General features: G+C 45.8%; 1 pseudogene; it reads right to left on the bottom strand.

Moving 5' to 3' along the window:
- Positions 1-562: 562 nt before the first annotated feature.
- LOC135530076 (transcription factor AP-4-like) lies at positions 563-20,417 on the bottom strand (annotated as a pseudogene).
- Between the last annotated feature and the right edge of the window lie 1,349 nt (positions 20,418-21,766).

Raw genomic sequence — 21,766 nt, 5'->3', positions numbered from 1 at the left:
CTGAGCCAAGGGACCAGGCTGGACCTGGGTGTGACACTTCCATCCTCAGGCAGCCCTCTGGAGGAGCTAGACCCAGAGAGGGAGTGGGTTGGATGGGTGTGACACTTCCATCCTCAGGCAGCCCTCTGGAGGAGCAAGACCCAGAGAGGGAGTGGGTTGGATGGGTGTGACACTTCCATCCTCAGGCAGCCCTCTGGAGGAGCTAGACCCAGAGAGGGAGTGGGTTAGATGGGTGTGACACTTCCATCCTCAGGCAGCCCTCTGGAGGAGCTAGACCCAGAGAGGGAGTGGGTTGGATGGGTGCTTCGTGACCAATGGGAAGGCTGCTGGCTGCTTGAGCTATGTGGAACTGTCAGGTCAACCCATCACCTTTCTACTGATGTTTTTTGTCCGGTTTGAGAAAAAGCAAGAAAGCAGAAAAGGGAGACAGAAAGAAGTGTGTTTGTGTAATTATCCAGTTACAGTAGACTATCCTAGTTCAGTGTGTGTGTGAGTCTGATCCGTCTATCCAACCTAATAAATGGCCATATAATCAGAGTATTGTGGGTGTTGTACAGGGCCCCTCTCGTGGCCCCTGTGTTTGATGGGAGGCCTCAGGGCAGTGAGCAGTCCTCTGGCCACTCGCTGTCGGACGCCGTGTCGGACCCAGCTGTGTCTGTGAGGGCGCGTCCCTGGGTGACGATCACCGCCCGGCGCTGTTCCTCCTCCCCCACCCTCTCCTGGATGCTCTCAATGTGCTGGATGGCCTGGAGATGGAGAGAGGGAGAGACAGATATGGAGGGAAGCAGAGGGTGAGTGAAAAACAGCAGTGGCAGACGCAGTGACGACACCACCATCTGGTGTTCACATGTGGAAATGCACACTTTCCATATAACTACCAAGTGTTTTCCAAACTGACAGAAGAAAAATCTATCTGCAACATACCAAAGATAACAGTTGCATAAATTCAGAGAGCGCAGTTTTTTCTTCCTGGGTTTGATACAACTACAATTTCTCCACTAGTGTTCTTCTTTGGCTCACCTGCACAATGGTGTCCAGGTTCTGGCGAGACGTGGAGGCTGTGTTGATGACAGAGGCCGGGCCCATGGTTACCACGGTGACATGATGGGGAGGTGGGGCTGGTGCGGGGCTGGGACGATGACCGTGGGGTGGTGGGTGGGGGCGGGGGACGACCTGGGGGCCAGCACCTGGAGGGACAGGAGGATGAAGAGGTCACACAGATATACATTGTGCATGTTAGAGATTGACTACAGTAGTCAGACTACACAGAATTACAAATCACCTTGCATCCCAAATAACTAGTGTATTCAGACCCCTTGACTTTTTCCACATTTCTGTTACGTTAAAGCCGTGTTCTAAAATTGATTACATTGTTCGCCCCCCTCACCAATCTACACATAATACCCCATAATGACAAAGAAAAAACACGTGCTTCAACAAAGCACTGAGTAAAGGGTCTGAATAGTTATGTAAATATATTATTTCAGTTGTTTATTTTGAATATATTTGCTAAAATGTCTAAAAACCTGTTTCGTTATGTCCTTATTGGATATTGTGTGTAGATTGATGAGTAAAATAAAACATTTGAATCCATTTTAGAATAAGGCTGTAACGTAACAAAATGTGGAAAAGGTCAAGGGGTCTGAATACTTTCTGAATGCACCGTATTCATGGGATCAAGATGAGTGTTTCTGCACATCTCCTTGCACAAACCGATCCCCGAAAACACACTGGTTGACACTCGCACTCAGTGAATTTTTAGAAAGAGCAAGACATTTGGTTCAGTCATCTTAAAACACCACATGATGACTAACAACAGATTATATCCCAGCTTTATTATTTAATAATGTCACGCCCTGGCCTAAGTATTTTTGTGTTTTCTTCATTTATTTGGTCAGGCCAGGGTGTGGCATGGGTTTTTGTATATGGTGTGTTTTGTCTTGGGGTCATATGTACTGGGATTCTGTTTAGTGGGGTGTTCTAGATAAGTCTATGGCTGTCTGACGTGGTTCTCAATCAGAGGCAGGTGTTTATCGTTGTCTCTGATTGGGAACCATATTTAGGCAGCCATATTCTTTGAGTGTGTCGTGGGTGATTGTCCTTATGTCCTTAGTGTCCTTTTGTCTGTCGTGTATTAGTTTGCACCAGTATTAGGCTGTTTCGGTTTTCCTTACGTTCATTGTTTTTGTAGTGTTTGTATTTTGATTCGTGTTTCTTCAGTTCATTAAACATGGATCGCAATCTACACGCCGTATTTTGGTCCGATTCTCCTTCACACATAGAAAACCGTAACAAATAACATGAAAATACACCAGCAGACTCTTCTTCCCAACACCCCTTTCCTAGGAGCATCTGCTGCCCTCTGGTGAACAACAATACAACTACCATAGACCTTACTATGTTCCTCTCACTACATATTCTCCAGCCTGAGCCCTAGTGACACTGTCATCATGCTGTTCCCTATTCAACCTGAGATGCCACCGTGAGGGAGGGAGAGACCGTCACCGCAGAGACGGGATTTCTAGGGCCATATAAAATGAACAAAATGCATCAGTGATTCGTATTCTCCTTCAACTTCCTGAAGAGGCAACAGCACAGGAACGCCCGTCTGTGTGCGCACGTTTGTCTATCACTTTGTGTAGCCGCTAGTGGTGATGCTAATGTCATGACAACAGTCTTCTGGTAGATATAAATGGTTCTCAAAAACCTTGGGAACCATAAAAAGTGGCCTATATCATGATTATTTGCATCAATCGGGGACATCTGTTTTGTAAACTCTGCCATCAAATGAGCGCTACAGAGACATTGATACCCAAACAACAGTCTCTAGCTGGTGTGCAGCTCAATTAAAGGGTAACTACACCCCAAAATCAACCTTTCTTTTTCCACACCTCAAAAGTTGTCTCCTGGTGTGGTCTAAGTATTATTGTGGACTTACAACATCCAGTTGTGTCGTTTTCTATGAAAAATGTGTGATTTTGAAAGCAAAACAGAATCAGGAAAAAGCAATAACAACAAAAATATGGGACTAGAATGATTCCCGGGCTCTCAAGGATGTGACTGAAACGTAGTGATCTGTGCGCCAGTAATGGAGAGTCGACCGTAAACGTGTCAGAGCTGTTGACCGCGGTAAACCTTGAGCTCAGCTATATGTTACTCTCAGACGGGTGCTGTGTTGATGCATTTCCACTGTGGCGATTTAGAGTCTTCCTGACGCCTCTGGAGACAATAATGTATGTCACATCAGTAGTGTGTGTGTGTGATTGTACGCCTCTCAGTCTCTCTCTCTCACCTGTGGGCTGTGGGCTGGGGTGCTGGCTCTCTCCTGCTGCTCGGAGTGAGTTCCTAACACATGTTCAGGCTGAGTACCACCAACCACAACACAGCAGACCTGAGTGGTTAACAGAGGTAGGACTCAGACTGGGGACAATAACACGGCCATTACTGAATATGCACCGTCATATCTATTATCTCTGCGCAACATTGCTAATGAGTATGGTCATTAAAGCCTTGGATTGGTCTTTATATACTGAACATAAATATAAACGCAACATGCAACAATTACAAAGACTTTATTGAGTATAAGGAAACCAGTCAAATGAGATAAATTAATTAGGCCCTAATTTATGGATTTCACATGATTGGGAATACAGATATAAATCTTTTGGGGGAAAAAAAGAAGGGTCGCGGATCAGAAAACCAGTCAGTATCTGGTGTGACCATTTGCCTCATGCAGCGTGACACATCTCCTTCACATAGAGTTGCTCAGGCAGTTGATTGTGGCCTATGGAATGTTGCCCCACTCCTCTACAATGGCTGTGTGAAGTTGCTGGACATTGGCGGGAATTGGAATACGCTGTCGTACACGTCCATCCAGAGCATCCCAAACATGCTCAATGGGTGACACATCTGGTGAGTATGCAGGCCATAGAAGAACTGGCACAGTTTCAGCTTCCAGGAATTGTGTACAGATCCTTGGGACATGTGTATTATCATGCTAAAACATGAGGTGCATTTTATAGGCCTTCCCAATGCTACTATGCATTGATGTTGGCGATGCAAGCACACTGATAAAGCCTGTCCTTGTAGGCTACCAGTAGCATTAATCTCACCCTGTCCATGTAGGCTACCAGTAGCATTAATCTCACCCTATCCATGTAGACTACCAGTATAGCATTAATCTCATCCTGTCCATGTAGGCTACCAGTAGCATTAATCTCACCCTGTCCGTGTAGGCTACCAGTAGCATTAATCTCACCCTGTCCATGTAGGCTACCAGTAGCATTAATCTCACCCTGTCCATGTAGACTACCAGTAGCATTAATCTCACCCTGTCCGTGTAGACTACCAGTAGCATTAATCTCACCCTGTCCATGTAGGCTACCAGTAGCATTAATATCACCCTGTCCATGTAGACTACCTGTTACGTGACTGCAGCAAGAAGCCAAGGTAAGTTGCTCGCTAGCATTAAACTTATCTTATAAAATACAATCAATCTTAACATAGTCACTAGCTAACTACACATGGTTGACGATATTACTAGTTTATCTAGCTTGTCCTGCGTTGCGTATAATCGATGCGGTGCCTGTTAATTTATCATCGAATCACAGCCTAAAAAAGGGTGTTGATTTAACAAGCGCATTCGCGAAAAAAGCACTGTCGTTGCACCAATGTTACCTAACCATAAATATCAATGCCTTCCTTAAAATCAATACACAAGTATATATTTTTAAACCTGCATATTTAGTTAATATTGCCTGCTAACATGAATTTCATTTCAACTAGGGAAATTGTGTCACTTCTCTTGCGTTCCGTGCAAGCAGTAAGGGTATAAGCAACAGTTTGGGCCGCCTGGCTCGTTGCGAACTGTGTGAAGTCCATTTATTCCGAACAAAGACCATAATTAACTTGCTAGAATTGTAAATAATTATGACATAACATTGAAGATTGTTCAATGCAACAGCAATATTTAGCCTTAGGGATGCCAAATTAACATGAATTTCATTTTAACTCGGGAAATTGTAATACGGAACTGTTCCGTATTTCACTGAAAGAATAAACGTTTTGTTTTCGAAATGAAAGTTTCAAGGTTTTGACCATATTAAATGACCTAAGGCTCGTCTTTCTATGTGTTATTTATTATACACTGCTCAAAAAAATAAAGGGAACACTTAAACAACACAATGTAACTCCAAGTCAATCACACTTCTGTGAAATCAAACTGTCCACTTTGGAAGCAAAACTGATTGACAATAAATGTCACATGCTGTTGTGCAAATGGAATAGACAACAGGTAGAAATTATAGGCAATTAGCAAGACACCCCCAATAAAGGAGTGGTTCTGCAGGTGATAACCACAGACCACTTCTCAGTTCCTATGCTTCCTGGCTGATGTTTTGGTCACTTTTGAATGCTGGCGGTGCTTTCACTCTAGTGGTAGCATGAGACAGAGTCTACAACCCACACAAGTGGCTCAGGTAGTGCAGCTCATCCAGGATGGCACATCAATGCGAGCTGTGGCAAGAAGGTTTGCTGTGTCTGTCAGCGTAGTGTCCAGAGAATGGAGGCGCTACCAGGAGACAGGCCAGTACATCAGGAGATGTGGAGGAAGCCGTAGGAAGGCAACAACCCAGCAGCAGGACCGCTACCTCTGCCTTTGTGCAAGGAGGAGTAGGAGGAGCACTGCCAGAGCCCTGCAAAATGAGATGAGATCCTCTGACCCCTTGTGAGACCATATGCTGGTGCGGTTGGCCCTGGGTTCCTCCTAATGCAAGACAATGCTAGACCTCATGTGGCTGGAGTGTGTCAGCAGTTCCTGCAAGAGGAAGGCATTGATGCTATGGACTGGCCCACCCGTTCAACAGACCTGAATCCAATTGAGCACATCTGGGACATCATGTCTCGCTCCATCCACCAACGCCACGTTGCACCACAGACTGTCCAGGAGTTGGCGGATGCTTTAGTCCAGGTCTGGGAGGAGATCCCTCAGGAGACCATCCGCCACCTCATCAGGAGCATGCCCAGGCGTTGTAGGGAGGTCATACAGGCACGCGGAGGCCACACACACTACTGAGCCTTATTTTGACTTGTTTTAAGAACATTACATCAAAGTTGGATCAGCCTGTAGTGTGGTTTTCCACTTTAATTTTGAGTGTGACTCCAAATCCAGACCTCCATGGGTTGATAAATTTGATTTCCATTGATCATTTTTTGTGTGATTTTGTTTTCAGCACATTCAACTATGTAAAGAAAAAAGTATTGAATAAGAATATTTCATGAATTCAGATCTAGGATGTGTTATTTTAGTGTTCCCTTTATTTTTTTGAGCAGTGTATATATACACAAATCGTCTGATTAATCAGTATCGGCTTTTTGGTCCTCCAATATCGGTATCGGCGTTGAAAAATCATAGTCGGTTGACCTCTAGTTTTGTGTCATGTTTTTCAAGCGAGAAAGCAACAACAAAAAACTGTATCCTTTGTCATGGAACGCCAAGTTGAAGTCAATATGCTGTTGACCTCAACAAACTAGCCCAACACCCGTCAATTGAAACGCTGGGAAACTCTCACAAAAACGGATCAGAAATAAAAATCACTGGATAATTATATTGGAGCAGGAGAGTTTATAAATAGCCTATTTTCAGGGACTTTTTAATGACCAAATTGAGGAAATGACTGATTTTCAACTCAAGGTTTTCCAGTACTTGATTTTCTGAGCTCCAAATTCAAGTACTTCAATCACTTCAAACAAACACGCTGTGCAAACCCTGAATACGGAGGTTCCTGTCAATGACTTGTGATGGTGCGTCTCTGTTCCTACCTCCTCCTGTCTCAAATGCTCCTCCAGCATCATGCGGACAGAGCGCTCCTTGTCCAGCTGCTGTCTCAGCTCCACCATCTCCCTCCGCAGGTCATCCGTCTTGTCCTCCTCCAAAATGTCTGGGGAACCGATCCCCTCATCCTTCTCCTCCGCCCCGCGCCTCCTCTTTGGGGAGGAGCCGCTGAACTCCTGTTGGAGCAAGAGAGGGAGCGGAGGGAGGGAGAGTAAGTCATGGAGGACTAAGATAGGGTTGATTTGGACTACGACGGGTGATTCCTTCCATTGTAGTGTGTTTGATGAACAGTCTATGAACTAAGGAATGGACACAGGAAAGTAAACTGAATTTTAAGTGCTGAGAATAGTAGAACATTTCTCATCTACTGAGGCCAGATTACTATTGTTAAAAAACAAAGTAATGATTCTGAGCACAGTAGTGTGTCTAGAGAGCCACATGCTGGTAGGAACAACTGCGTATCTAAACTTAATGGGGGTGCACACTAGTGACACCAAATGATGACGGTGTCTCACCTGAATGAAGCGTTTGAGCTGGCTGTTCTGTTGCAGTAGCCGTGTCTTCTCCTGCTCCAGAGCGAAGATGTACTCTGCTGTCTGCTGCAAGATGGCTGCCTGTAGAGTAGTGAACACTGTTATAACTACGACAAAATGTTACATAGCAGTAACAAGAGCCTCTTGGCTGGAGCTATAGCAGCAACAAGAGCCTCTTGGCTGGTGCTGTAGCAGCAACTAGAGCCTCTTGACTGGTGCTGTAGCAGCAACTAGAGCCTCTTGGCTGGTGCTGTAGCAGCAACTAGAGCCTCTTGACTGGTGCTGTAGCAGCAACAAGAGCCTCTTGACTGGTGCTGTAGCAGCAACTAGAACCTCTTAACTGGTGCTGTAGCAGCAACTAGAGCCTCTTGACTGGTGCTGTAGCAGCAACAAGAACCTCTTGACTGGTGCTGTAGCAGCAACAAGAGCCTGTACAACTTCAAAGGGAAGACTTGTCTATCAACGTATCAGTAGGTGTTACAGGTCTGCTTGAAAGTTAGTGAACCCCTTGTTCTATTACAGATGTGTTTAGTTTTTACCATCAAATCTTAATCTAATCAGAACCAGTCTTTTTGATCTGACATAATAGGTTTATATTTACCAATACCATATGTTGGTGTAGAGGGAATTATGCTTGTAGTAGAAAAACAACATTAAAAAGGAATTAGTGCAGGTGCAAAAATAAGTGAACCACAAGTTGCATTGGTTAAATCAAGTAGGTATGTAGAATCAGGTGGGTAAAACAATGTGGTACCAAATGACCCAATCAAAGGAGAGATCGTTAGGAAAGAGTTTGGGCGGGACTCTGACAAATAGAGATAAGAAACCTGGTCAGTTTGGTGTTACCCAACCAGGTGAAGGCAGAGCACGCCATGCTGAGAGGAAAGGAGATCTCAGAGGACATCAGGACGTGGGTATTGAGAGCACATCAGTCGGTGGAAGGTTATAAAATCATCTCAAAAAGATGTGAGCTCCATCAGTCCACTGTTTACAAATGGAGAGCATTTAACATGACAGCAACTCGGCCTTGAAGTGGACACCCTTCCAAAATATCCCCAAGAGACACAAGAACAATAATAAATCTGGTAAAAACCAACCCAAATATAACATCTAGAGATTTGCAGACCTCCCTTGCTGCATCTCAGGTAAATGTGCCTGCTTCAACAATAAGAAGAACACTGAATCCAAATGCCATTCATGGGAGGGTTGCTAGGAAGAAGCCCCTGCTGTCAAAAAAGAACCAAACTGCCCGTCTTAACTTTGCCAGAGACCACCTGGACAAACCTGAAGGTTTCTGGAAATCTATTCTCTGGACCGATGAGTCTAAAATTGACCGTTTTGGTCACAATCAACACTGCTATGTTTGGCGAAAACCCAACACGGTCTACCACCAAAATAACCTTATCCCAACGTCAAGCATGGTGATGGGAATGTCAAGATCTGGGGCTGCTTTTACTCCTCTGAACCGTGACACATCACTAAGGGAACCATGAATTCTGAGGTAAACCAGGAGATTCTTGAACAGAACGTCATGCCATCAGTCAAGGAGTTAAAAGCTGGGCTGAAAGTGGGTTTTCCAACAAGACAAAGATCCAAAGCATTAAAGCAAATCTACCAAATAATAGCTCAGGGGAAAGAAGATTTGTGTTTTGGATTAGCCAAGTCCTGACCTAAATCCAACCGAGATGCTGTGGCAGGACCTGAAGCGGGCAGGTCATGCCAGACACCCCTCAAACCTCACTCAATTGGCTGAGTTCTGTAAGAAGGAGTGGGCAAAAATCCCTCAAAACAGACGTCAGAGACTGATCACTGGCTATAGGAGACAGTTACTCCAAGTTATCGCTGCTAATAACTGTTGACTGAAGGGGCTCACATATTTGAGCACACAAATCTGAGTTTCTGTTAAATAAACCACTTTTGTTAAATAAACAATGAAAATATATATATTTTTTTGTTTCTGTCATTTACCTGGAATGTCTGTATTACGAAATGGGGTTAATATGTTTATTTTCATATTTTATAGCAAGATAAATAACCAGCCTGTAAGGTTCACATTCTTTCAAGCAGCACTGTACATATCTAGAATCATATGTACTGGGAGTTGAACAGACATAGCAATATCCCCATCTGTCTGGCTGATCTCTATAGACTGTAACCTACTGTCCCACTATCCCTGTCTGATCTCTCTAGACGAACCTACTAACCCAATCTCCCTGTCTGGCTGGCTGATCTCTATAGACTGTAACCTACTGTCCCACTATCCCGGTCTGATCTCTCTAGACGAACCTACTAACCCAATATCCCCATCTGTCTGATCTCTATAGACTGTAACCTACTGTCCCACTATCCCTGTCTGGCTGGCTGATCTCTATAGACTGTAACCTACTGTCCCACTATCCCTGTCTGGCTGGCTGATCTCTATAGACTGTAACCTACTGTCTCACTATCCCTGTCTGGCTGGCTGATCTCTATAGACTGTAACCTACTGTCCCACTATCCCTGTCTGGCTGGCTGATCTCTATAGACTGTAACCTACTGTCTCACTATCCCTGTCTGGCTGGCTGATCTCTATAGACTGTGACCTACTGTCCCACTATCCCTGTCTGGCTGGCTGATCTCTATAGACTGTAACCTACTGTCTCACTATCCCTGTCTGGCTGGCTGATCTCTATAGACTGTAACCTACTGTCCCACTATCCCTGTCTGGCTGGCTGATCTCTATAGACTGTAACCTACTGTCACACTATCCCTGTCTGGCTGGCTGATCTCTATAGACTGTAACCTACTGTCCCACTATCCCTGTCTGATCTCTCTAGACGAACCTACTAACCCAATATCCCCATCTGTCTGGCTGATCTCTATAGACTGTAACCTACTGTCCCACTATCCCGGTCTGATCTCTCTAGACGAACCTACTAACCCAATATCCCATCTGTCTGACTGATCTCTATAGACTGTAACCTACTGTCTCACTATCCCTGTCTGATCTCTCTAGACGAACCTACTAACCCAATCTCCCCATCTGTCTGACTGATCTCTATAGACTGTAACCTACTGTCCCACTATCCCGGTCTGATCTCTCTAGACGAACCTACTAACCCAATCTCCCCATCTGTCTGATCTCTATAGACTGTAACCTACTGTCTCACTATCCCGGTCTGATCTCTCTAGACGAACCTACTAACCCAATCTCCCCATCTGTCTGATCTCTATAGACTGTAACCTACTGTCTCACTATCCCTGTCTGATCTCTCTAGACGAACCTACTAACCCAATCTCCCCGTCTGTCTGACTGATCTCTATAGACTGTATAGACTGTCGTCCTAACGTATCTGCCCAGCAGCTAGCTAAGCAGCTAGCTAACATCCACTGTCCACTAGCACTGTAGAAACTATTACACTCAACTGAACGACTCGATTAGCGTAGTGTCAGCTAGCTACATAGTTGTCTTCGCTGTCTTCGTATCCAAGATAATTGTGCAGTCTAGAGTGTGTAGACTTAGAGTGATTATCTTAATTTACCGAGGTTAGCTAGCCAGCTATTTGTCGTCCTTAACGTAGGAAATGCTGCTAGCTAGCTAGCCAACAGCTAGCCAACCTCTACCGAATTGAACTCCTACTACCCGGTCAATATTCCGTCGCTCCACAGGTAGTATCACATTTTTCATTTCACTTCATTACAGTACAACGGTTTGATTTGTTTGATCGTAGCTAGCTAGCTACATAGCCGTCTTTGTATCTAAGACAATTGTGTAGCCTAGAGCGATTTTCTAGGTTAGCTGGCCAGCTATTGTCGTTCTTCTAACGTAGCTAGCCAGCTAGCCCCCGAATAGCAGCACTGTAGTAACTATTACAGTACAACGGTTTGTTTTGTTTGATCGTAGCTAGCTAGCTACATAGCCGTCTTTGTATCTAAGACAATTGTGTAGCCTAGAGCGATTTTCTAGGTTAGCTGGCCAGCTATTGTCGTTCTTCTAACGTAGCTAGCCAGCTAGCCCCCGAATAGCAGCACTGTAGTAACTATTACAGTACAACGGTTTGTTTTGTTTGATCGTAGCTAGCTAGCTACATAGCCGTCTTTGTATCTAAGACAATTGTTTAGCCTAGAGCGATTTTCTAGGTTAGCTACATCGCAGCCACTACCAGCTAGCCTACTCCAGCAGTACTGTATCATTTCTATCATTTCAATCATTTTAGTCAATAAGATTCTTGCTACGTAAGCTTAACTTTCTGAACATTCGAGACGTGTAGTCCACTTGTCATTCCAATCTCCTTTGCATTAGCGTAGCCTCTTCTGTACCCTGTCAACTATGTGTCTATCTATCCCTGTTCTCTCCTCTCTGCACAGACCATACAAACGCTCCACACCGCGTGGCCGCGTACCCTAATCTGGTGGTCCCAGCGCGCACGACCCACGTGGAGTTCCTGGTCTCCGGTAGCCTCTGGAACTGCCGATCTGCGGCCAACAAGGCAGAGTTCATCTCAGCCTATGCCTCCCTCCAGTCCCTCGACTTCCTGGCACTGACGGAAACATGGATCACCACAGATAACACTGCTACTCCTACTGCTCTCTCTTCGTCCGCCCACGTGCTCTCGCACACCCCGAGAGCTTCTGGTCAGCGGGGTGGTGGCACCGGGATCCTCATCTCTCCCAAGTGGTCATTCTCTCTCTCTCCCCTTACCCATCTATCTATCGCCTCCTTTGAATTCCATGCTGTCACAGTTACCAGCCCTTTCAAGCTTAACATCCTTATCATTTATCGCCCTCCAGGTTCCCTCGGAGAGTTCATCAATGAGCTTGATGCCTTGATAAGCTCCTTTCCTGAGGACGGCTCACCTCTCACAGTCCTGGGCGACTTTAACCTCCCCACGTCTACCTTTGACTCATTCCTCTCTGCCTCCTTCTTTCCACTCCTCTCCTCTTTTGACCTCACCCTCTCACCTTCCCCCTACTCACAAGGCAGGCAATACGCTCAACCTCATCTTTACTAGATGCTGTTCTTCCACTAACCTCATTGCAACTCCCCTCCAAGTCTCCGACCACTACCTTGTATCCTTTTCCCTCTCGCTCTCATCCAACACTTCCCACACTGCCCCTACTCGGATGGTATCGCGCCGTCCCAACCTTCGCTCTCTCTCCCCCGCTACTCTCTCCTCTTCCATCCTATCATCTCTTCCCTCTGCTCATACCTTCTCCAACCTTTCTCCTGATTCTGCCTCCTCAACCCTCCTCTCTTCCCTTTCTGCATCCTTTGACTCTCTATGTCCCCTATCCTCCAGGCCGGCTCGGTCCTCCCCTCCCGCTCCGTGGCTCGATGACTCATTGCGAGCTCACAGAACAGAGCTCCGGGCAGCCGAGCGGAAATGGAGGAAAACTCGCCTCCCTGCGGACCTGGCATCCTTTCACTCCCTCCTCTCTACATTTTCCTCCTCTGTCTCTGCTGCTAAAGCCACTTTCTACCACTCTAAATTCCAAGCATCTGCCTCTAACCCTAGGAAGCTCTTTGCCACCTTCTCCTCCCTCCTGAATCCTCCTCCCCTCCCCCCTCCTCCCTCTCTGCAGATGACTTCGTGAACCATTTTGAAAAGAAGGTCGACGACATCCGATCCTCGTTTGCTAAGTCAAACGACACCGCTGGTTCTGCTCACACTGCCCTACCCTGTGCTCTGACCTCTTTCTCCCCTCTCTCTCCAGATGAAATCTCGCTTCTTGTGACGGCCGGCCGCCCAACAACCTGCCCGCTTGACCCTATCCCCTCCTCTCTTCTCCAGACCATTTCCGGGGACCTTCTCCCTTACATCACCTCGCTCATCAACTCATCCCTGACCGCTGGCTACGTCCCTTCCGTCTTCAAGAGAGCGAGTTGCACCCCTTCTGAAAAAACCTACACTCGATCCCTCCGATGTCAACAACTACAGACCAGTATCCCTTCTTTCTTTTCTCTCCAAAACTCTCTCCGCACTGCTAAAGCTAACTCTCTCTCCTCTGCTCTCATCCTTCTAGACCTATCGGCTGCCTTCGATACTGTGAACCATCAGATCCTCCTCTCCACCCTCTCCGAGTTGGGCATCTCCGCGCGGCCCACGCTTGGATTGCGTCCTACCTGACAGGTCGCTCCTACCAGGTGGCGTGGCGAGAATCTGTCTCCTCGCCACGCGCTCTCACCACTGGTGTCCCCCAGGGCTCTGTTCTAGGCCCTCTCCCTATTCTCGCTATACACCAAGTCACTTGGCTCTGTCATAACCTCACATGGTCTCTCCTATCATTGCTACGCAGACGACACACAATTAATCTTCTCCTTTCCCCCTTCTGATGACCAGGTGGCGAATCGCATCTCTGCATGTCTGGCAGACATATCAGTGTGGATGACGGATCACCACCTCAAGCTGAACCTCGGCAAGACGGAGCTGCTCTTCCTCCCGGGGAAGGACTGCCCGTTCCATGATCTCGCCATCACGGTTGACAACTCCATTGTGTCCTCCTCCCAGAGCGCTAAGAACCTTGGCGTGATCCTGGACAACACCCTGTCGTTCTCAACCAACATCATGGCGGTGGCCCGTTCCTGTAGGTTCATGCTCTACAACATCCGCAGAGTACGACCCTGCCTCACACAGGAAGCGGCGCAGGTCCTAATCCAGGCACTTGTCATCTCCCGTCTGGATTACTGCAACTCGCTGTTGGCTGGGCTCCCTGCCTGTGCCATTAAACCCCTACAACTCATCCAGAACGCCGCAGCCCGTCTGGTGTTCAACCTTCCCAAGTTCTCTCACGTCACCCCGCTCCTCCGCTCTCCACTGGCTTCCAGTTGAAGCTCGCATCCGCTACAAGACCATGGTGCTTGCCTACGGAGCTGTGAGGGGAACGGCACCGCAGTACCTCCAGGCTCTGATCAGGCCCTACACCCAAGCAAGGGCACTGCGTTCATCCACCTCTGGCCTGCTTGCCTCCCTACCATTGAGGAAGTACAGTTCCCGCTCAGCCCAGTCAAAACTGTTCGCTGCTCTGGCCCCCAATGGTGGAACAAACTCCCTCACGACGCCAGGACAGCGGAGTCAATCACCACCTTCCGGAGACACCTGAAACCCCACCTCTTCAAGGAATACCTAGGATAGGATAAGTAATCCTTCTCACCACCCCCCCCCCTTAATGATTTAGATGCACTATTGTAAAGTGGCTGTTCCACTGGATGTCAGAAGGTGAATTCACCAATTTGTAAGTCGCTCTGGATAAGAGCGTCTGCTAAATGACTTAAATGTAAATGTAAATGTAATGTAACCTACTGTCCCACTATCCCTGTCTGATCTCTCTAGACGAACCTACTAACCCAATCTCCCCATCTGTCTGACTGATCTCTATAGACTGTAACCTACTGTCCCACTATCCCTGTCTGATCTCTCTAGACGAACCTACTAACCCAATCTCCCTGTCTGGCTGGCTGATCTCTATAGACTGTAACCTACTGTCTCACTATCCCGGTCTGATCTCTCTAGACGAACCTACTAACCCAATATCCCCATCTGTCTGATCTCTATAGACTGTAACCTACTGTCCCACTATCCCTGTCTGATCTCTCTAGACGAACCTACTAACCCAATCTCCCAGTCTGTCTGATCTCTATAACTTTAACCTACTGTCTCAGTATCCCGGGCTGATCTCTCTAGACGAGCCCACTAACCCAATATCCCTGTCTGTGTGACTAATCTTTCGTCTTGAACCTACTATACCTGTCTGATCGAGCTCTCTAGACTTGAACCTAGTATCTTAATCTCCCTGTCTGTCTGACTGATCTCTCTAGACTGGAACCTAGTATCTTAATCTCCCTGTCTGTCTGACTGATCTCTCTAGACTGGAACCTAGTATCTTAATCTCCCTGTCTGTTTGACCGATCTCTCTAGACTTGAACCTAGTATCTTAATCTCCCTGTCTGTCTGACTGATCTCTCTAGACTGGAACCTAGTATCTTAATCTCCCTGTCTGTCTGACTGATCTCTCTAGACTGGAACCTAGTATCTTAATCTCCCTGTCTGTCTGACTGATCTCTCTAGACCAGGTATTCCCAAACTGGGATACGCCAAATCAAAATGTGATTCACATGTATAAAAATGTTGACCAATTCTTTCCCCACATTTTCAAACAGCCCATTTTCCACCGGGGCTGTACATTTAGCTGAGGTTCTCTCTCTCGTCTGAGTAGCCTCACTTCACTGCAAAAAATCTAATTAAGCCATCAGTGAAATAACAACACAATGTCAAATACAGGTAGCCAAGTCAAATAATTAACATCCAATCACATTAACCGTTACTCTCTCGCGGGAATTAAACTAACGGTACGCATGTTGCCAAAAGTAGCTGCTGCTCATTCCGTTTGCTCGAAACAGATAAATGGTTTAAAAAAAGTAAGGCCTGCGTCCATAGAGACACATACCAGCTCTACTGGTAGTCCTGCTACTACCAGCAGTACTACACCTGCACCTGTCGACGACAAGTTGTTCTGCTTCCACGAGCACATCCAATGCTAGCATCAGTCATTCTACATTTGTTGTAGCCCAGCTAGCATGGACACTGACAGTTGTGAATCTGATGCAGAAGAAAAGCTACGGACTCCTTACCCGGGAAAGCACCAAACAACAGACAGGGACATTGGACCATCGAACTACATTGATTTGGGGTTCACTTAAATTGGGAGTAGTGCCTTTCCTCAGCCACAGTGTGTTATATGTGATAAAGTATCTCACAACTCGATGAAACCTATAATCTTGCGCAGACATTTAGAAACAAAACATGTCAATTTGAAAAATAAGCCACAGGAGTTTGAGCTAGAATAGACAACTTTTGAGTAGTAATACATGTATAAAAGCAACTGATACCATTAATAAGAAGGGGCTAGAAGCGTCTTATATGGTGAGCTACCGAGTCGCTGGGACAGGCAAGCCCCAGACTATTGTCGAGGACTGAATTCTTCCTGCTGCCGCGGATATGGCTGGGACAATGCTGGGGGAAAAGGCCAACAAACCAGACACTGACTTCATCAAACAACACTGTTTCACGATGCATCAGTGACATGGCAGATGTTTTGAAACAATCACTGCTTCGCATACACGCCAGTGAATTCTATGCGTTACAGCTGGATGAGTCAACAGATGTGGCGGGCCTGGCACAGCTCCTGGTCTGTTACATTTATGGGGAGTTAATTAAGGAAGACATCCTCTTCTGCAAACCACTGGAAACCAGGACAACAGGAGAGGATATGTTTAAAGTACTAAACAGCTTTGTGACATCTAATGGACTTTGGTGGTTAAGATGTGTTGGTATCTGTACTGATGGAGCAAAAGCCATGACAGTGAGACATAGTGGAGTGATAACACACGTGCAAGCAATTGCTCCCGACGCCACTTGGGTCACTGCAGCATCCACCGAGAGGGATCCTTCAAGAACACCCTTCTCATTAACCTGCGGTGAGTTATTCACAATTTCCGATGAACAAAAAATATTTTATATGTAAGATGGCTAAATAAATAGCAAAATGATTGATTATTATTATATTATTATTTGTGCCCTGGTCCTATAAGAGTTATTTGCTACTTCCCACGAGCCGGGTTGTGACAGAAACCCACAGTCATTCTTATGTTTAATAAACGCATTGTATAGTGTGTGTGGCAGGCTTATTACAATGATGGAAGAAAAAAGACACTTGAGAGTGTGCTGAACCTGGTGCTAAACAGCTAGAGGTTGACTGTTTGAAGGAGTAGAACCACTGTTCTAGACTTTAACCTACTAACTCAATATCCCTGTCTGTCTGATCTCTCTAGACTAACCTACTAACCCAATATCTCTGTCTGATCTCTCTAGACTAACCTACTAACTCAATCTCCCTGTCTGTCTGATCTCTCTAGACTAACCTACTAACCCAATATCCCTGTCTGTCTGATCTCTCTAGACTAACCTACTAACCCAATATCTCTGTCTGATCTCTCTAGACTAACCTACTAACTCAATATCCCTGTCTGTCTGATCTCTCTAGACTAACCTACTAACCCAATATCTCTGTCTGATCTCTCTAGACTAACCTACTAACTCAATATCCCTGTCTGCCTGATCTCTCTAGACTAACCTTCTAACCCAATATCCCGGTCTGTCTGATCTCTCTAGACTAACCTACTAACCCAATCTCCATGTCTGTATGATCTCGCTCTCCAACTCCCTCCTATCTGACCTTGCTCAATGTTCCCCCTCCATTTCCTTCTCTCGCTGACCACAATGTGTGGTGGACTTTTCTGCCTTTATTGTGTCCTCTTATAATTTCATTAATGCATGTTGTAGTTTGTTACGCGGGTTTTAATTTGTTATTGTCTAATAAACAAGTCAAAGTCTGACCTACCTTGCTGAGTTTCTCTCCCTTCCTTTCCTCCCTCGGACCCACCTTGCTGAGTTTCTCTCCTCGCTGTGGGGAATGAGCGTCTTGAGCGATTGGAAGCCGGAGTTGATGCTCTGCATGCGCCGCCGCTCGTTGCTGTTGGCGATCTCCCGAGCGGATCCGCCGCTCCTGGTCGCGCGCCGTCTCGGGGGTCAGAGGAATGTTCGCCAGGCTGGGGGGGAGGAAGAGGTCATAAGGTTACACAATAGGGGTCAAAGGTCCACAGAGTAGATATCAAGCGAGATCTTCAAGTTGACCTCTATTGGTCAGTTTTGAATGGAGTATAAACTCAAAACATGAATGAACCTACTGTGAGCAACAGTGCAGCTATGTATGAACTATCAAAACAGAACCATTGTGATGGTCAATTCCGATGCTAAAAATACAGTAACAACCATGTCATGTGCCATGCTTCCTACTACCAAGCTGACTGTGCCCTGGGAAAACAGCATGAAAGTGCAGAACAGGCTTTGATGCTGTTTTCTTAACACCCCAGCAGACACTTCACGTGGCCCACTACACAATGCTGACTTTCCTGCTAGAACCCCTGGCCAAACCCCATTGTTTCAGACCTCTGAACCCACGGAACACAGCCTGTGAGAATTCCAACCATAAAAGCGTTTGTCATCCTGATTTGTTCAGCATGGCTCCCACACAGATTCCATTTGGGATGGGAAATGTCTAATTGAACTTCCACATCCTCTGTATCTAATGGGAGTATCACTGGGAAGCTTTCTAGTAGCAAGGCTCTTATCAGTGCTGCCTCAGCTGCCTCAGAGCAAACACAGGGAACAATTGTGCAGACACAGATGGGGAGAGAGACCGTGTCTGCTGTTTCCTTACAACCCAGAAACCAGCCAGCAAACACAGCCTCTGCCAAATCACGACTGGGTGGTAGCGAATAGCGAACCCAGTCACAAATACAACCACCATAGCATGACAGACCAGGAACAGTATATTAGATGAGTTGCTTTAAACAGGGTCCCCAAATTATAGCAACATTAACATAATAAACATGTAGTATTATGATAATAAATACACATTTGTAAGTGAGAAATCATGTTTGACAATGTATTATGGCCAAATGTGCACATAAAAGACTAGAATTGAGTGTTGCTTGGACAATTTTATGCAAAATCCTACAATCGGATTTTTACACAATTCGAAAATAGAACTACATGTCCCAGACCACGTGCGCAGACCACACTTTATCCTTCATCTCCGCCTCCCTGTCTACTAAAGGTTGCAAATGCATCGACTGGCCTTCCACTATACACACCCCCTAATTAAAAAGACCACTACTAATTCCTCAATCGGTTGCGGAATGCCTCGCGGCGTCACAATCAATTTCATACGGTCCAATCTGTTTTAGAATGCATCGCGCCGCCACACTGCTGCGTTCAAAACCACTCATCGAGTCCTCCGCCATTACAACAATGCGACTGCTTCCTCTACATGCGGCGGCATTGCTGAGCTGCGGGAGAAAAGACGCAGTGCATACGGTACTAGAGTGCACCAAAATGTGGCCAAGAATACCAGCGAAACAGTGATTTCGTTGCACAAATGCGATTACTTAAACTTTCACCGCGAATTTTACATAAATTATCCGGAAATGTGAAGTTACTGGAGGGAAGACTACGACAGATCCCTCACCACTTTAGTACAAGCATGGCCGCACTGCCCACAATAACTTCAGCGCGCTCCCCAACGAACGGAGCAAACAGTACCCCTAGGACGTGAACGAAACATTCATAACAAAGGTGCGACACCTTTGTTATACATGTACTACCTCTCTTGCTCATATGTAAATTAGTATACTTATCCAAAACATAACCGTTGGGATAATATCAAAATAGCCAGGGATCTCTCGTAACAGAGCAGCGGCGTGGTGTGCATGTAACCACGTGGGGTATGTTTGTTAGCTACTAAATGTCTAGATTTCGCTAAAGTAACGGTAAAATTAAGTTACATGTGAATGTACTGAATCGTCTTCTACCTAATATGAGTACTTAATCGATATTCAATAAAGGTAATTGTCTCGCTCTTTGACAGTGGGTCGTGTACAGTACACAATAACATACAGATCAAATCAAGCATGTTTCCACGCCACAGTCGCTAAATGCGCACCACCAGCAGAGATAAACAAATTGTTATCGTATACAATAAGGCGAAATAGTAAAAGTGCACACACACCTACAAAGACCCCCAATCACTTCCTTCTCCGTTTTCCTAAAATGTTGCAAGGAAGGCACCTTCTGTGCTGGTACCATGAAATACTCCATGCTTTCCTCTCCAGTTGTGTGTCCCCCGGTTCAAATGAATTAACGCACAAAATATGTTCCAGTTTCAGGTGCAAATTCCCTTGCTCATAAATCTAGAATAATTTCATAATTCGGAAAATTCCTTATGTAGTAGCAGAGCAGTCGGAGTTCTAAACGTTACTCCACTTCCAGCTGATAGGGTTCCCTCGTTGTGTGGCGCTCTCAATCTCTCTCTCTTTCCTTCTGCATGTACGTGTATGTGTGTAGTTGCAGCTGATCGGATGTCTTTCAAGGCGGGAAACAGCTGGTAGGAATCACACAGCACCACCAAAAGCCTCCTTCCGCGGACAGAGGGACTGCATCATGTAAACAAAGGATTATTTAAATCTTCACTAGAGGGGGCGAGGCACGAGTCTGGTTGATTAAATGATAGCCACAAATGTAGAATTGTTTCCATTGAGTGATACCGATCACTGATGCTATATCTCGAATCCTAGTAGCCTAATCTACAGTTATTATGACATTATCTATTTTACGAGGATTTTCCACGTAAATTAGGAAAACATTTTTTTTTTGCATGCGTCACTTAGTTATTTTAAATCTACGATGTTTTTCGAAATGTTAACGATAGAGCTGGAGGAAACCAGTCTGTTGTAGGGGCACTGGTCTCCTCTCACTATGAAGCGAACAAGCGGGATCAGCTGACGAGTTGGCAGGGCTCACAAAAACAGCAACAAACTGAGGGGGCTCGAGTGGGAGAGGAGCGAAGGGAAACAGCGCCGAGAGAAAGAGGCTGACTTTGAACAGCTGAATGTGTTCACCATTTTGGATGTAGGAGAGGAGAGTTACCTAATCGCCACTCCTGCCTTGTTGGTGCGTGCTGTGCGAGCAGAACAGAACTCGAGCCACAAAATGGGAGCAGTACTCTTGCACCCGGAAATGTGTGTAATATAAGCGTGTGTAGCAATGTTACAATGTTGGTCAATTTCACGGCTGATCATTCGCTGCTGCAACAATTGTTACACTTGCTGCTGTTGCGGTGTACAATGTTGCATGCAAGGCTATTACGGCGTTATAGTATAGCGCCATCTTTCTCCCCAAACTGCAAGTTTAGCACAGGATAATTTAGCTACTTATTGACACGCCCCAGCTATTGCTTTTCCAATGCTATTAGCGATTAATAGTTTTTACATGACATCATAGATAGGCTGGACCTAGAGTCATTGACAAAACAAATGAAAGCCTGCAGTCAGCTGGTTTTGCTTCTAGGCTAAAGGAGCTCACTGTGTGGTCAGGTTAGATCCTGCCATGGAAAAGGAAGACCTGGCGCATGTTCTGTAGCGTGATGCACCATGCAACATACACAGTATTGCAGATGACATTGACAATACACAACTATTTTCAGCTACTAAAGAGACATCATCGAGGAGGCTATTCCACATTCCTATGTAACTTTAAGTGTGCCCATATGATCTGAATGGTCTGAATAACATACCTGTAATAAATGGAGGGCAGGAATGATTAGAGCATTTTGCATTATGTCAGAGAACATTGTTAGTTGCATAGCCCATACACATAATTATAAGCAAAGTAGCCTATTACATAACTAATATGGTGAACCATTAAGAGCCTAAACTCATGCCTCCAGTCTCATTTCTGATTCTGCTCTTCACACCTGAATCTGAGCATTCCCAACAGGGTTTATTCAGTAGTCTACCAAGTCATAA

The sequence above is a fragment of the Oncorhynchus masou genome, unplaced genomic scaffold, assembly GCF_036934945.1.
Source record: "Oncorhynchus masou masou isolate Uvic2021 unplaced genomic scaffold, UVic_Omas_1.1 unplaced_scaffold_1248, whole genome shotgun sequence".
Taxonomy (NCBI): Eukaryota; Metazoa; Chordata; class Actinopteri; order Salmoniformes; family Salmonidae; genus Oncorhynchus; species Oncorhynchus masou.
The sequence above is the reverse complement of the archived record's forward strand: the minus strand, read 5'-3'. Positions and strand labels throughout refer to the sequence as shown.